The sequence below is a fragment of the Apis dorsata genome, unplaced genomic scaffold, assembly GCF_000469605.1.
Source record: "Apis dorsata unplaced genomic scaffold, Apis dorsata 1.3 scaffold_425, whole genome shotgun sequence".
NCBI lineage: Eukaryota > Metazoa > Arthropoda > Insecta > Hymenoptera > Apidae > Apis > Apis dorsata.
In genome coordinates, this window is record NW_006263678.1 from 26,278 (window position 1) to 31,167 (window position 4,890).

The 4,890-nt window shown below is 25.7% G+C and overlaps 1 protein-coding gene across 4 annotated transcripts in view; it reads left to right on the plus strand.

The window, feature by feature from the left end:
• The first annotated feature begins 4,231 nt into the window (after positions 1-4,231).
• The window catches only part of LOC102678727 (spermidine synthase), a 4,899-nt gene continuing 4,240 nt past the window's right edge, over positions 4,232-4,890 (plus strand). The window contains exon 1 of one of the 4 annotated variants that reach the window (XM_006619589.2): positions 4,232-4,355. The gene's annotated coding sequence lies outside the window, so the exon portion shown is untranslated. Of the gene's footprint in view, positions 4,490-4,574; positions 4,594-4,890 lie in introns of those variants that run through there. The other 3 variants (XM_006619588.2, XM_006619587.2, XM_031512368.1) reach the window with 3 other exon arrangements.

Below are 4,890 nucleotides of genomic sequence, written 5' to 3' on the forward strand. Positions count from 1 at the left end.
GATCGAGAATGCAACGTCTGACCGCAACGGTGATCCCCCATCGGTTTTACTACCGGTCGAAACGCGTTTCTTCTCGAGGAGGAGGAACTGTCCGTGGAATTCGTTCGCCGAGATCGCTTCTTCGTCGACTTTAATCATGGTTTAATCTTTTGTGTTCGAATTTCTCGTGTTTTATGGAGAGGAATTTTTATGGATGATGATTTCTTGAAAAGGGATAAGGATTATAATGCAAAATAATATTGAAATCGAATGATTATTTTTGTGCTACCTTAAGATATAAAAAGAAGTTTTTCTTAATTTTTCTAATAAAAGAAATTGGAAGAGAAAGAAATTAGTTTAACATATAAAATTGGATAAGAATGAATCAGGTTTATTTTCTTTGAATAATAAAAAAAAAAACTTGCAAGAAAGAGAAGATTAATTTTTTCCATTTCCGTTCTAACGAAAAAGATATTTGCATACGGTAGTTATACTTATTATCGACGTGAAGAAGCGTCTCATCAGGAAGTAACAGACATTTGCAAACAATACGAAGCTAAATATTCTGATGAGAAAAATGAGAGCTATTGTAATGTTGTAATTTCTATTTCGAGATACACATTAAGATAGGAATGAAATTGCCTATGTGTATAAGCGTGAAAATGATGGAAAAAGAGAGAATGTGTGTGTGTATGCGTGAAAAAAGTGAAAGAGAAAAAGAGAGAATGTTCAAGAGAAAAATTAAAATATTTTGTACTATTTTTTAACATATTTGCTGTATAGTTATATATGAAAATGTACAATGTACTATGTACAACGAACGCCGTTTTGCAGGATGAATTAAAAATTCGCGAACGGTTTAAAAATGTCCTGTTATTATCTATGTTATTAGTTTACGTCATGCACGACTACCTATATTTTTAGATTTATACGAGAGTTAAGTAAGTTTGTAAATTATATTAAGAAAAATGAAATAAAATATACTAAAAAACATTGTACTTCTTTATATTTTACCAATTTTCTATCTCTTTTGTTTTCGTAATATTAAAACATGTTTCAAATAAAAATTGAACAATATATGTTTTAATTTATATATATATATATTATATACATAATCTTAGAAATCCACATTGTAGTTGCACAATAGAAAAAGAAATAAAAATGTGTTTTTAATTGTTTCTGCAGTATGCAGTCATATTCAAAGAGCAAATATAGACAAGAAGGGCAAATAGTGAATGAAGGATAGAGATAAGATAGCAGAAATTAGCGCCATCTTTTAAATGCTGTAAATGAAACTAATGTAAACAAAAAGAATGAGAAAGTAAAAAAGAAAAGGAAAAAGATAGTGTAAGAATTGATTACTAACGCCATCTCTTGAATGCCAAACACTTCTAAAAGCATCATTTCCTAATGAAAAATCGAAATTTTAACCAGAAATATTTAAATTTAGAATTTTTTGATTTAAAATTTTGTGTGCCACCTCCTTGAGAATTATATTCTCCTAATAAAAAGTCGAAATTTTAATCAAAAATTTGTAAATTGAGAATTTCATGAAAAATTTCATGTGTTACCTCCTTTAGAATTATATTTTCCTAATATAAAATCGAAATTTTAACTAAAAATTTGTAAATTGAGAATTTCATGAAAAATTTCGCATATCACTTTTTCTAAAATTATATTTATCTAATGAAAAGTCGAAATTTTAGCCAGAATTTTTTAAATTTAGAATTTTTTAAAAAATTTCGCCACCTCAGAAACTTTCAAAAATAAAATATTTTCTTATCATTTTAATTATTTCTACTTATAAAATTAGATATACTCATTCACTTTTATACGTATTTTCTTCATACTTATTTTTTAAACTCTACATTTTCAAAAACAAAATTTTTTGATCGGTTCATTTAATTGTACCAGTGCTGTCTCTTTAGAAAGAAGATAGAAAAAGTAAAGTTCAATGCCATCTTTTGACAATTTTAGGAGATATCTTTAAGCACTAAAAGATGGCGATAGTTTTCAATTCTTGTTCTATCTTACCATGCTTTGAAAAAATATCTTTAATGCGCAAAAGAGGGAACTGATGATCAATTTTTATTTTATCTCTTTTTTCCTTTTCTTTCTATTTACTTTCCTTGTCTACTTCCTTTTGGCAGACACGAAAATACAAAATATTAATTAAACATTATTTTTATCATTTTCCTGTCGCAACTATGTATCTAATCTTTAATGTAAAAAATATAGATTATTACAATCTTGGTTTTACAACATATTTTTAGAATGATAATCTTGCAAAACATAGGATATGTACTTTTATATATATGACACGAATGTTTCAACAGGAGGCATCATTCGACGACAGCGGTTGAATTTAAACAAGCGAAAACTCGGCAACAAAGAAAGTAAAAAGGAATTTTAAATTTCTTTCGAAAAACGACGCTATCGAAAATTCGTTTGTCGAATCTATCAATTAATTCTTCCAAATGCTAATTATTATTGAATACAAAGCAACTTAATATAATTTTAATAAAAGATTATAAACGTAATGTTAAGTCACAAATTATTTTTGTAATCTAAGATTTAAAATGTCTATAAAATATAGCCTTTGATACTATATTATTATTATTTAATTATTTAATTTATAATCATTTCATATATAAATGATTTTAAAATAATTGAAAAAAATCATATGTTATAAATATTATATTTAATATAAAAAAAAAATATTGTAAAACTATTACGAAAAAAATCATCGAAATATTAAATTCAAAAATTTAGAAAAATTGAAAATTATAAAATTTAAATTATTCAAGTAATCTCGACTTCTTGATACCAAATGTATCAAGGTTGAACTCACATAATCGCATAATATTTGCTTTATCAACATTCATTCAATGCATTTAAAAAATGCATTTCGATAAGCTGTATATAATAAAATTGAATTTTGTGAAATAGAAATGAATTTACTATAAATTTCTATTTCCCAAGATAATTCCTTCAAAACTTTTCTTTTTCGAAAGAACAAGATTTAAAATGCTTGGAATATTTTTTTTGCACGACAATAAAATTTTCTTTTCTTTTTTCTTTCTTTTTTTTTTTTATAAAAGAATGAATAATTTTTTTGTTATACATAATTTCAATATATTTATAATTTTTTAAAAATCAAATGGCAATTGTTTGTGATTAAAAATTAAAAAGATTAATTATTTTCCAAAAAATAATTATATCTTAGTCTCTATATCGAATCTCAGTCAAAAAATTATTAATTCATAAGAACATTATCCTATAACGAGATACATAAATAATCTTTCAGTCTTTCTTGTTCGAGATAAAATAGAACGTTGAAGATAATTATACATTACATACTGTTCAACGTATATCATTTACGTATATCAACAGATATTTAACGTTAAATTATCAAGCAAAGGTTATCTATTTATTTAATAAGAGAAGAACAAGTTCAGTCGATAAAAATAATTTTACTAAAATTTAAAGATTTTGAAGAAAATGATTATAACAATGAATAATCATTTTCGTAAATACATAAATGTTCAAAAAAAAAAAAATTGGAAAAAGAAATCAGGGATCAAGGTTAAAAATTATGGAAAGGGGAAAAAAAGAAAAAAAGTCTTCCTTTTTTAGAAAAATTTAAAATACAAATATTTTTGTCGAAAATAATCATTATAAATTATCCATCACAATTAGATAAATGAAAAAAAAAAATCTTATTCTTATCTAAATGAACCAAGAATTTAAAAAAGTCAAAATTTTTCAAGATTGGAATTTTCTTCGAAAAAAATAGGCGCTTCTTATTTTGAAAAAAAAAAAAAAATTGATAAAGAAATCAAGGATCAAAGTTTAAATATAATGTACAGAGTAAAAAAGAAAAAAAGTCTTACTTCTTTAGAAAAATTTAAAATACAAATATTTTTGTCGAAAATAATCATTATAAATTATCCATCACAATTAGATAAATGAAAAAAAAAAATCTTATTCTTATCTATATGAACCAAGAATTTAAAAAAGTCAAAATTTTTCAAGATTGTAATTTTCTTCGATAAAAATAGACGCTTCTTATTTTGAAAAAAAAAAAAAAAAAGAAAAGAAAAGAAAAGGAGAAAAACGTTCCGTGGTTTCGAGATCAGCTAGAAAATTTCCAAAATCGAAAAATCAAATTTCGATCCATCGAGATCGCGATCCATTCGATTTATTGAAAACTAATTTTCGTTACATAGTACAGCGTACACGAGTTATTTTGTCCGCGGTTGAACCGTCATTATCTGGGAGTATATAAGAGGGAAGGAGGTTGATAAGGGCCATCATCCGTTTGGCAAGTAAACTCCCGTCAACTTTCCATTCTCGCTCGTGTTTCCGTTTCAAAGGTCTGCTCGCCGTCATACGTCACTGCTTTGCATACACGGTACACGTTCACATTCGTCTTTTCGGAATTTAATCGTACGCGGTGCTGTAACTCCGTGCAACTTGGTTAAATTAATCGTCACAGTTCCCTCTTGAAGTTAGTGTGCCGATCTTCATCTATTCCAATGAATTAATTTGAATTGGAATTTTTCCACTTGGAATTTATTCCGACAACATTTCAATAACCGTTTGTCATCATCGGTGCTGATAATATACCAATTTCTTTTTTGTATTTATAACATTTTCGTGATCCTCATTTATGATTGTGATTTGAAGTGTAAATGTTTTACTTGTCAATTAATTTTGGTGATAGTTTTTTTTTATTTTTTTTTTTTTATATCGTGATTTTCATTGACGAGTTTATTTATGAAGTTGGTTTTTGAATTTTTGGAAATGAAGTTTCTTTGATAACTTTGATAAATGAAAACTTATCGTTCGTGCTGGTAGTATTCTTTTCTGTTTTTTTCTTTTCTCTCTCTTTTTTTTTTTTTTTTTTTT